General features: G+C 39.8%; 1 protein-coding gene across 5 annotated transcripts in view; it reads left to right on the plus strand.

Annotated features, from left to right (window-relative positions):
* Positions 1–670: 670 nt before the first annotated feature.
* The window catches only part of slc35f5 (solute carrier family 35 member F5), a 51301-nt gene continuing 39341 nt past the window's right edge, over positions 671–12630 (plus strand). For 2 of the 5 annotated variants that reach the window (XM_016993890.2, XM_016993907.2), the window contains exons 1-4: positions 672–855; positions 7135–7189; positions 9561–9633; positions 11652–11730. The gene's annotated coding sequence lies outside the window, so the exon portion shown is untranslated. Of the gene's footprint in view, positions 856–7134; positions 7190–9560; positions 9634–11651; positions 11759–12630 lie in introns of all 5 variants that reach the window. The other 3 variants (XM_016993891.2, XM_016993896.2, XM_008109612.3) reach the window with 3 other exon arrangements.

A 12630-nucleotide genomic window follows, 5' to 3' on the forward strand; every position in this document is an offset into this window, starting at 1 on the left:
CAGCCACTGACTGGGGTTCTGGGTTTTAGCCTGCCACTTTTGGACTCTCGCTTGCTAAGATGTTCCTGCAAGTATCTCTGTAGATCTTAGCATGCTATTTCTTGATTTAAGGTGCTGGCTACATGCAACCAATAAAGAAAATATGGAAATATGTGTTGATTGAGGTTCCGGGTTTTAGCCTGCCGCTTTGGACTCTTGCTTGCTGAGGCGTTCCTGCAAGTATCTCTGTAGATCTTAGAAAGCTATTTCTTGATTTAAGGTGTTGGCATGCTGGCTACATGCAACCAATAAACAAAAATTTTAAAATATGGAAATATGTGCTGATTGAGGTTCCAGGTTTTAGCCTGCCGCTTTTGGACTCTTGCTTGCTGAGGCGTTCCTGCAAGTATCTCTGTAGATCTTAGGAAGCTATTTCTTGATTTATGGCATTGGCGTGCTGGCTGCATGCAGCATGCAACCAATAAAGAATTTTTAAAAATATGGAAATATTTTCCTGCAATACGTAGCCTTAATCATGGCAGGAAAGAAAAAACAGAGCGCTATTCCAAGCCAGGCCCGAGCCTGGCTCTGGCTCTTTTCCCTCCCTCCGCCTCTCCCTCTCCCTGCCCTTCCCACCTGGGCGCTCCGCTCCCTCCGCGTCAAAGGCGGCCAGGGCGGCGAGGAGAGTTCCGAGCGCATCGATGCCTTGAAGCCACTCGGGCGGCTCCTTTCCGCGATCGATTCCCTCTCGCCCGGAGTCAGCTGTGGGAGTGGAGGGGCGGGTCGCGACCATTTTTAATGTAATTTATTTATTTTTTGGAGAAGGAAGGAAGAAGGGGACCTGTGGCCACGCGTGGGAGGACGGGGACGATCCCGGTACGTGGTTTTTTCCCCTTCAAACTCAGGCGGGAATACATAAGCCTGTTCTTGTCAGGGAACAGGCCGGGGGGGGGGGGGGGGGGCGCCTCCGGGGACGAGCCGTGGAGGGAGGGGCGCCGCCGCGCGGGAACAGCCCTCTCCTCAAGGAAACTTCTCGCTCTTTCTCTTTCTTTTGACAGGGCCTAACAAATTAAGGGTCGTTAATATATATATTTGTGATATGCCGGTGGTTTGATAGGAACTTGACGTTTATATTAGAGCAGGCATGGGCCAACTTGGGCCCTCCAGGTGTTTTGGACTTCAACTCCCACAATTCCTAACAGCCGGTAGGCTGTTAGGAATTGTGGGAGTTGAAGTCCAAAACACCTGGAGGGCCCAAGTTGGCCCATGCCTGTATTAGATAGATGTATCTCTATATATAATGTATGTATATTTTAGGAATCCAGAAAATGACCTCAGATGAGTTTTCTTCTCATCCTCAACTTGCTTTGATGTTTCCCATCACCACTGCAGAACCAATAGAGTTGCTACCCTTCCCTTTTAACTGCCTTTTGTGCAGTAATATTTATTTATTTACAGTATTTATATTCCGCCCTTCTCACCCCGAAGGGGACTCAGGGCGGATCATAATCCACATATACATGGCAAACATTCAGTGCCATTAGACATACGACATATATAGACAGACACAGAGGCAATTTAACATTCCAGCTTCCGGCTTCATGAGGGTATGTTCGATTCCGGCCACAGGTGCTGCTTCACCATCCACTTGAGGCTCCAAGTCCTTGATGGAGTACTTCTTCATTCTTCCGCAGGCTGCTGGAAGGTTTTATTGTGTTGTAAATGAGTTAAATTGGCCTCCCTGCATAAAGCGATACCTAAATTTCCTACTCGACCGATACAACTATCTTTCGGGCTGCATAGGTCAACAGCAAGCTAGACTATTTAATGGACGGGAGCTCACTCCGACCCGGGCTGGCTTCGAACTTATGACCTCTTGGTCAGTAGTGATTTGTTGCATCTGGCTACCAACCACAGCCCGGTCCTTTGGAATCATGGAGGGTGTAGCTTCACAAGGCCCTTAGCCATACAGTGCAGAAAGATACTGACTGCCTCATCACACTATGAATCCAGTTTAAATCCGGTTTCTGCCTCCTGCAAAATTCTGGGGTTTATAGTTCGGTGAGGCCCAGGACCTGTCTGGCTGAGCTGTTTAAAGCCCCTCTCTAAAGTGGATTTAAAGTTGATCCAATTTCTAGTGTGTTGAGGTCCTAAGAGTTAGATTACAGTGGTTCTCAGCTTGTGGGTTCCCAGATGTTTTTGGCCTTCAGCTCCCAGAAATCCTAACAGAGTGGTTCTCAGCCTGGGGTCACCAGATGTTTTTGGCCTTCAACTCCCAGAAATCCTAACACAGTGGTTCTCAACCTGTGGGCCCCCAGATGTTTTTGGCCTACAAATTCCAGAAATCCCAGCCAATTTACCAGCTGTTAGGATTTCTGGGAGTTGAAGGCCAAAAACATCTGGGGACCCCAGGTTGAGAACCACTGTCTAACAGCTGGTAAACTGGCTGGGATTTCTGGGGAGTTGTAGGTCAAAACACCTGGGGATCCACAGGTTGAGAACCTCTGAGTTAGAACCACCATGTCAGACTACACAGAGAAGCTATTGAAATTCACAAGCATCTGGACAATTTCAACAGAAAGGAGGAAACTGAAAATGAACAAAATCTGGCTACTGGAATTTTAAAAACACTCTAAAATCTGGACACTAAACAAAGAACAACACTCTGAAGACGGGAATTCCAGACATGAATCAATCAGGGCATCTAACACCTCCCAGCAATGGTTCCCCCAGGCAGGAAGAAATCAGTTGAAACATTCACACTTTCCTCACACAGACAAGAGTTCTTTCTTTCACCCTGGACCTTCCACAAATATATAAATCCTTTTTGACTAGTTTCCAACAGACCTCACAACCGCTGAGGATGCCTGCCATAGATGTAGGAGAAATGTCAGGAGAGAATGCTTCTGGAACATGGCCACACAGCCCGGAAAACTCACAGCAACTCAGTGATTCCGGCCATGAAAGCCTTCGACAACAGTTAGAACTATTGCCTGGTAAAATTAAAATTTGTTCTGCACTGTAGAATTCATACAGCTTGATACTATTGTAACTGCCATGGTTTTACAAGGTCTTCAGTCTTCTCTGCCAAAGTGCTGGGGCCTCACCAGAGTACAACTCCCAGGATTCCCAAGCATTGAGCCATGGCAGTTCAAGTGGGTTTCAAGCTGCATTAATTCCACATTGTAGAACAGGCATAGGCAAACTTGGGCCCTCTAAGTGTTTTGGACTCTCACAATTCCTAACAACCGGTAGGTTGGGTTGCTGTGAGTGCCTTTGCCAGTTCCTTCCTCTGATATACAGGCTACTGCACCTGGCTTTTGTGATTGAATGGAATTGGTGTTGAAATTAGTAATGAAGTTTGTGAAAGAGCTATGTATGGTATGATGTTTTTAATTATGTTTTTAAAAATTGCATAAAAAACAGACATAATATTGGGGGGGGGGGGGGGGGAAGACGACAACTTACCGTATCTCAAATCTGAATTATCGCCATTTCATCTGGATGTACTGTGTGTAATGAGTCAAATCATGGGTGTCGCCTTGAACATCATAGTTGAGTTGGTTTTGATGTAAATACAGCCGTGCAAAAATCTCATTTCGAGAGCATGGGCCCTTCACAGAGACAGAAATATGTGCATGATACAATATGTGACTGAGGGCAATATATTAATACTACAGATAAATGCATGGCAACATTAATTGCATCCAAAATAGTTGAGTCTTTATCCGAAATGCTAAGGATCAAAAATATTCCATATGTCTAATTTTTTAAGATTTTGGAATACTTGCATATAGGCTAAGCATGAAATTCATAAGCATTTATACATATAGCCTGAAGTTAATTGTATGCACAGTATTTTTTCCCATAATTTTGTTCATGAGAAAAAGGTTTTGTACATTGAACCATCAGAAAGCAAAGTTGTCACTATCTTTACCACCTGCGTGAATGATTTTGAAGTATTTTGTAATTCCAGATAAGGGATTTTCAGCATGTACTTTCATTTGTTATTTAGGTAGAACACAGTCTTCTTAATAGCCATTTTCTGACTGTTAACCTTGCATGTCATGAATGTTGACTGTTTCTTATTGCTTTTTCAAAAATTTGGCTCTCCTTCTCCTATGTGTTCAAGTTGCAGACAGCAAGATGTTGTGAGATCTGCTTGGTGATTTAAAAAATAAAAAATTAGGAGAACTCCAGAGGCTACAAACCAGAACTAGGTACAAAATTACAGGAAACTGAAATGTGTTGGAGGGAGATATAGGGCATTATAAGCAAAATGATACTTAATGGAGTCAAACCTTACCTACCTGAAACTCATGAACAATTATAATGGGATTAGCTGCATGCATAGATGTACAGCTGATGGATTTTAAATCATAAATTCTGATACAAGCTGGCATTCAGTTGGCTACTCCCAACTAGAGTAGACCAATTGTTGAATGGTAATTCAACATGGAGAATTAAATTGATTTAGTTTACGCAGAACTGACATGAGCATTTAGGCTATAGTACACTTAGCTCAATGCTAAGGAATTCCAGATGTTGCAGTTTGGTGATACACCAGCTCTCTTTAGTAAAAAAAGGTGAAAGACTTTGTAAACTATATCTCCCAGCATAGCCATTAGTTCTACAATGTAGATGCAGCCCTGATTAAGCAAACTCCATTACAGATGTGGGAAGCAAAAGTGAGAAGTGAATGGATTGACGTAACATCAGAAGAGAAGGCATCTAATCTAGCATTGTTGTCACTGACATAAAATATGATGGCTGTCGGTTTGGATGGTTTGAAAATAGGATTACACAGATGCATTGAGGATCACTCTGTGAGGAGCTGTTAAGCATGTTTGTAATTAAAAAAACCCTCTAAGGTCAGAGGTCTTGGGCTGCTGAATGGTAGCAGCTGGAAAAGAGCATAAAATGGGTATTGCATTCCTGACTTGTGTTTGGCCTTCTCCAAGGCCACTGTAGGAACCAGGATGTTTGACTAGGTAGGCATTTGGTGTCCCCCATTGATTGTGAAGATGTCATCTGAGGCTGTATTGTTTGCTTTCATTGTTTGTTTTGGACTGTGGGTAACTTTGAGAAATGAGCCTGTCTCATTAAGTAAATTTACACCTCCCGAATTAAGAGTGAGAATGTCTGGCAGCCACAACTAAACAAGACATTGCAAGAGTTTTTAGTCCTTGTCCAAATTCAAGGAGACATGTCCAAATTGAAATTCAAAAGGGAAGATTTTCTAGAAGCAACAAGCGGGGACCCGCCACAGCTCATTAGGATGTTGTGACAGATAATTCAAAGTATAATAGAGTTTGTGTTTATTGCCTCAATTGCAGTGGCCAGTCTGTGTCAAAATTTTAAAGAGGCAGTTTTCTAAAAGCTAAAATTGAGAGAGTTCTCTATAAGGCACCACAGCCAAGATTCCCAGTCAGGAAAAAAAGACAGACAAATAGAAGATAACTGTGATACTAATTTGAAGATTCCTGTAAGTTGATGATGATGTTTGAAAAATGGGAAAATAGGAAGGGGCTTATACAGGCACTGCTGGTAAGATTCTGGAAGTAAAATGAAAAAGATAGTGAGGAAATGGAAGCCCATTTGGTCTATAGGAAGCCAGGAAATATTGAGTACAGTTTAATGAATTATATAATAAGAGCAAGTAAGCTTAAATCTATTGCAGGCACACAAAAACATTTCAGTTAAAGTTGCAGTCAAACCATGTCCAATATTGTTCACTCTGGCTGGCATTTACTTTGAAAGCTATCAAGTAGAGGTCATTTTCAGACAATAGCATTGCACATACGGTATATTGCTATCAGAGATTAATTTGGAAATTTTACATGCAGAATGCTGAGCTGTGACCCCTGTTGTCAAGGAAGTGTTCCAAGTCTCAAGCTACGGGTCATGGCAGAGTACTCAAAGCAAATGAAATGCTAACTACTTTTCCTGTAAATCCAGACAGTTCTGTTGTTGTCAGGAAGAATTCAGAAACAGTCAAGTATATTACTGCAGCTCAAAAAAAGAAATTGCAATTTAGTAATGTTTATTGCTGTTATTTAAAAAGTTACATATGTATGTCCTTAATTTTTATATAGTCTAGTTATGTATGGGGCCCCTGGTGGCACAGTGTGTTAAAGCGCTGAGCTGCTGAACTTGCGGACCAAAAGGTCCCAGGTTCAAATCCTGGGAGCGGATTGAGCGCCCACTGTTAGCCCCAGCTCCTGCCAACCTAGCAGTTCGAAAACATGCAAATGTGAGTAGATCAATAGGTACCGCTCCGGTGGGAAGGTAACTGCGCTCCATGCAGTCATGCCGGCTAAATGACTTTGGAGGTGTCTATGGACAACGCCGGCTTTTCGGCTTAGAAATGGAGATGAGCACCAACCCCCAGAGTCGGTCACGACTGGACTTAACGTCAGGGGAAAACCTTTACCTAGTTGTGTATTACTGTATATTTTGTTTTACTCCCTCTAAATATCTCAGATCAGTTTTATTATTTCTTGTATTGGTTGCTGTGTACTAGAACAGGGCTATCTTGACGTTCCACATTAGACTGATGGTGCATGCATCATAAGGTGCTTATGACAGCCACACAGCATATCCAAGGACATAAAGACCTTTCTTAATCCTAACAACATCCCTAGCATGTGTGGGGGGACGGACGAAAGATAGGGTATTCTTAATGGCTGTTCCCATTGAAGCTTCATCTCTAGAAAAGATAGGATGGCTACCTTCTTGTTCTCCATCCACCACCAAATGATTGTAGTTCCTCTAATGAAACATTGCATAATGGTTATTATATTAATTTATATTCCATCTTTCCCCTGATACTTGGATTTACAAAATATTAAGTTCAATATGTAAAGCATATCAAAACACCTATAGCGCTGGTCTTGCATGTGGTCAGTACGACTGGCAAGGATTCCTTTGTTGCTGATCAGATTTGAGAGGCCTTTCCTTAGTGATTCATAATCAGGTGTGCATGCAGATATGTGGTGATTTAAGGTCTTGAAAGATTTGATTTTATTTAATTACAAGATGAGTATGAACATTGTAAAAACTTAACTGATAGAGTATTTAAAAAAATAATCAGGGAAATGTTATGTTTGAATCTAGAGAACTTCAGTAATAATGCTAAATATTCTTACTTTATAGACACTGAACAGTTCCAGTAACAACTACATCAGTGCCATTGTAAAAATATTTCCAGGTAAGTATTCAATCACGGAGATGTATAGAATCCTTTCAAATTGTCTAAATACATTAAATATGTAATAGTCCATACACTATAATCTGTTGTTTATGTTTGGGTAGACATGGCAGGTATGAGCATTGACATTTAAGGCCATAGCAAAAGAGCACAATTTTTGGTGTACTTCTCATACACTATGTACTCATTTTATATGATCCTTTGAAAAGTCAAGGGTCAATCCACAGAGAGGGGAAAGCACCAGTTGCTGCCTCAGGAGCCAGCTGCCCCTGGCCGCTCCACCACCACCCAGGCATTCAAAAAAGCAAGAAACAGTACCACAAGGGAGAGAGGGGAGGAGTTCATTCCTTCTTTTAGGTTTTCTCAGAATGGACTAACTCCTGCCTTTCACCACTCTACTCACAGAAGCGGATAGTTATAAGAGTTAAGGTACAGTACTGATGCATGAAGAAGTTGAACCTGTTTTGGGGGGTTGATTCTTTACTAACATTTCTAGACTTATGCAGGAATATGTGGGCTATATCTTAAAGGGACCAGATTCCAACTAATCTAGAAAGCTAAGCAAAGTTAGTCTTGTTTAGTACTTGGATAGGAGTGGGACCCAAGATGTCTAAAAAAAGAATTAGCTAGAAACAATACAGTTTTAACACTTTCAATCACCAGTTTCCAGGAATAGATTATGAACAGTATGAAATCTTTAAGTGTTGTTACCATGTGCCTTCAATTTCTTTCTGATTAATAAGGACCCTAAAGTGGCCTGTCAAAACTTTTTTTTGCAAGATTTGTTCAGAGGGGGTTTGCTTTTGCCTTCCTCTGAGGCTGAGAGAATGTGACTTGCTTCAGGTAACCCAGATGGCTAAGTGGGGTTTGAAACCTAATCTCCAGAGTCATAGTCCCAATGCTCAAATCACTACACCATTCATACAAATGTTAAAAATAAAGAAATTCCACATTAAAAACCTGTTTAAATAAAAAAAAAGTGTTTGCCCACTGAAATGACAGCAGGGAAGGGACCAGCGTAACATTTTGTAGAAGGGAATTCCAGAGGGTAGGAGTGGCCATCAAGAAGGCTTTCTCTTATGCCTTCACCTGTGAAGTTGATGGAGCTGAGAAGCCTTCCTCTGTGGATCTTAAGAGATTGGCAGTTTATCAAGAAAGATGCAGTTTTTTCAGATAGTCTGTCCAGAGAGACTGAACCTGGGATCCCTATTGTATTTAAGACCTGATTTCTGTTATTGAGTTATTTATCTTGAACATTCAGTAGATTATAGGAAGAGGGAATTAAGTCTTTATTGAGTAGCATGCAGAAAATGTGGTTTTCTTTAAGCTGCAGAATTCTTCAGCCAGTTGCTTTGGGCAATGATTTAGTTGTGTATATTCCCCCTTTGTGAAGTCACTTAATCACCATACAATATAACTAAGATTAATGAAGAGGGTGCTGCGAAACAACCAATTTAATTACAAAATAAAACAGAGCAAAGAAATGACAATGACGATATTCAATTATAGCCATGTTTTTCCCAGTCTGGGACTGAAGGAGGTTTACAACAGTTTAAGGCAAACATAATTAAAAAGACACAGTATACAAAAGTTACAAACCAATTAAGCCCTTAGAAAATAAAACCAATAAAAATATAAATCTTTGAAACAGCACAATGCAAGTCCAGCACACTATAAGAGGTCCATTTTATCCTGAAAAAAATCAATTCTCAGTGGCCTGTCAAGAATGAAAAATTGTTATAAATATCATAAAATATCAATTTCAGCACACCTACACAGAAATATTTTAACTCCAGCTGTACATTCACTAAAACTTGTACCAGTAACGTCTCTATTTAGTTAATAAAGCTTAATATCATTGGCTCACAACCCTGAGCACATGCAGATGCTGACTCATTTTTACCAGTAATCCCTGTTTCCTTTGCTTATAATGTAATGAGACTCCTAGCAAAGGGGAAAAAACAAATGGATCCTGGAATATTACCATTTTTAGTTTGAGCAAGAGAAGCTTATTTGGGAAATAGGAAGTCACTTGGAAAACCAAGCATAAACAGTAAAAACAGCAAGCAATTCTTAGAGGTGCTGTTATACAACAATTTCCCTTGCACATCAAGACTGATCTCAGCAGATAGGACTGGATATACTTTCAATCTCTGGATTGAGGCTTTGAAGTATGATCGAAATATGTCGATCTATCTATAGAGTTATCTGAAACTTCTAATCATCTATTGAAGGGTGCATTTGCTTAAATGAATAACTCCAGTCTAAAATAATCATTGAATGAAAGGGACAAGCTAGCTGATCTGTATCTTGTAAAACATTGCTAAGCTGTGTGATTGCTAAAGATTGATTTCCTTTCGAATTTTTGCAGATATGTCCAAACATGTAGATAAAGCATGTGGCCAATACAAAATGTCAGTTTGACACCAGTAGAAATCCAAAAGGTAAGGAGAGTGGAATCATGCCATCAATGTTTTAAAGATGTGTTTTTGCTGCCCAGTATATGCCTAAAAGTTAAGTACATACCAAGATATTTGTATTGTTTTTATTTTTCCCCAGATAACTATGGTTGGATTCAGGGAGGCTCATTAGCAAATGCAAAGCACATTTTAGTTCACCCAATATGTGTGCCTTCAAGTTGCTTGTCAACTGATGCACTCAGATAGGTCACTAATTTTTTCTTTTGGTGACAGATGCTTGTACTTAATGGTGTGATACCCTTGCAAGCTTTTTGCAATGTTTTAGAGGTTGTTACTAGAACAGCATAGTGATACCATGCATGCTGTTTTGAGTCTCTGCCATATAAAGGGACACATTGGGGGGGGGGGGTGAGAGTAGGGTGGGAGGCTCAAAACATTTTTAGCAGAAAAACAATCTGCAAGTGGTTTATTAAGTCTGGTTGGAAGTATATTTTAAGTTGTTCCTTTTTCTTCAATCCTCATTTCCACAAACATATTCTGCACATTTCAGTCTGATCTCATAGAGCAGTAAATGTTCTGTAGATTAATGCATGCCACAAAGTATTCTTCACATGGTTGATCTAAGAAAAATGAGGAGCTTCTATATTAGCAACTCTTGTAAACTTAGTGTTTGCAATTAAAAGGGTCAATGCTCAGCTGTTTGAAATGAGATTTTATCATTATACATGATAAAGCTAAGTCAAATTACAGAGAGCATCAGTTATGAAGCCTTTCAGAGATTGTTAGCGAAGCATTTTCACAATTGGGTATTCTGCTTAAGGCTGCTGGGACTTGCAGTTTACCAACCGTATTCCCATTTGTCCTGTAGTATGTGCATTAGCTTGTGAATTGTTCATAAAGTAACATATTAAAAAAATAAATCTGACAGGAAACACTGAAATTACCGTGTATTGTGTGATCTTGGCAATGAATTTGTAACAAAAGCAGTTTGACAATGATTTGTAATTTGGCACCATGCTGCCAAAGGTGGAAAAGGGACAATTGGCACAACCAAGCTCCTGTTTATATTGCATATTCTTTATAGTAAGAAGGAATTTGGTGTATGTGGTGTTTTTTTTTATCTCCAACACATTGTGTATACCTCCTCCATTTCAGCACAATGTAAAACAGTAGTAGAAAGTTGGAAAAGAGGAAAAAAGTTTTTGTGTATCTCTTATCTATTGCTAAACTCATCTCTATGAAGCTGCTGTTACTCTGCATGGTGTATGAGGAACACTGCAACATACTCATGCAGGTCTTATGTCTACATTTAATGAAATAGTCTCTGAATATCGGCTACAATATGAAACAAATAAAAGTTACAATAAAATATTTAGTGCCTGGAAAACAGTATATCTGACTAAGAACACAATCTGAGTTAGTGATTACAGCCTAACGCATCAGTATTACATTGTAATAACATAATATGAAAATTGCAAAATCACAATTGAAAATTTGACCGTGTTGTATTCAAAAGAGGTGTGGACAAAGTGCCACTCTCTAGATGTTTGGCTCCAGTTCCTAGAAGTGCAGCTTCCACTAAGGGCATTGCTAGGAAAGTCTCATGGGAGTTGAAGTCCAGCAACATCTGAATGGGTGATTTTGTTTCACCCTTGTTTAAAAAGAATGTATTCACGCTGGCATCTTTCAGGAACATTTTTTGTGTCTTTAAATTAATTGTTTCTATGCAGTGAATGCAGTATATTTTGTATTGTATTGCCATCAATAATTTTCTTTTCTTCACTTTAGCATAAAAACAGATGTTCACTGTTCACATATACTTCATACCCTTGTGTTGAGGTTTTTACCCCCCCCCCTTTTTTTATGTTGCTTTTTGACATAGTCCTTTAGTTTTGCTGCTCACTTTGAATGCAAATTTTGGAGAATATCTTGATTCCATACAAGAGCATAAGTGAAAGCATCCATGACATGCATTTAACAGTTTGGAGGCAACATGCTCTGCAGTACTTACTGACACTCTTCATATTTATTATTATTTTTAGGAGGTGATCTTCATCTTAATATGATGCCATGAAGGTGATTAAAGCCCAGACATTTTGACTGTAAACGGTTACTGAGAAGGTATGGCTGTATTCCTTTGAAATAGCAGGTACCTCTATAGCAGGAGAAGTTTCCTTATCAAATATGGATTTTATAAATTAAAATATATCACTTTTTCTGGCTGAGCTCAATGTGAATCAGAAAAAGTATGATGTATGTACTGATGTTTTTCTTTCTCTTATCTTTTCTTCTTTAAAGCAAATATCAGGGTAGTAGTTTCTGAATGAACAGTGGTGATATATTTATGGATGTTAAACACGATATTACTCCACACTAAGGGTCATCCACTACAAATATTACATTATATGTTTTTACAAGGGAGATATTTGCTGTTTGACTGTTTTTAAAAGTTTTCTCACACATCGGCATTAACCTACTTCGGCATTTATATATGGTTGTTTAATTATGTATAAACATTTGTTTGTTTTATCTTATCTGTTGATCGTAATAAGAATATATAAATGCTAAAATAGATAAGATGCAAAAGTGTCTGAAAATACGTCCTTTTATAGATCTATCTCTCATATTGTTTATACCACAAACCGTTTGATCACATTGATATAAGTGTGGTGTCATAGAATCATAGAATCATAGAATAGTAGAGTTGGAAGAGACCTCATGGGCCATCCAGTCCAACCCCCTGCTAAGAAGCAGGAAATCGCATTCAAAGCACCCCCGACAGATGGCCATCCAGCCTTTGCTTAAAAGCCTCCAAAGAAGGAGCCTCCACCACGGCCTGGGGGAGAGAGTTCCACTGTCGAACACTCTCACAGTGAGGAGGTTCTTCCTGATGTTCAGGTGGAATCTCCTTTCCTGTAGTTTGAAGCCATTGTTCCGTGTCCTAGTCTGCAGGGCAGCAGAAAATAAGCTTGCTCCCTCCTCCCTATGACTTCCCCTCACGTATTTGTACATGGCTATCAT

Source organism: Anolis carolinensis, chromosome 1, assembly GCF_035594765.1.
Source record: "Anolis carolinensis isolate JA03-04 chromosome 1, rAnoCar3.1.pri, whole genome shotgun sequence".
NCBI lineage: Eukaryota > Metazoa > Chordata > Lepidosauria > Squamata > Dactyloidae > Anolis > Anolis carolinensis.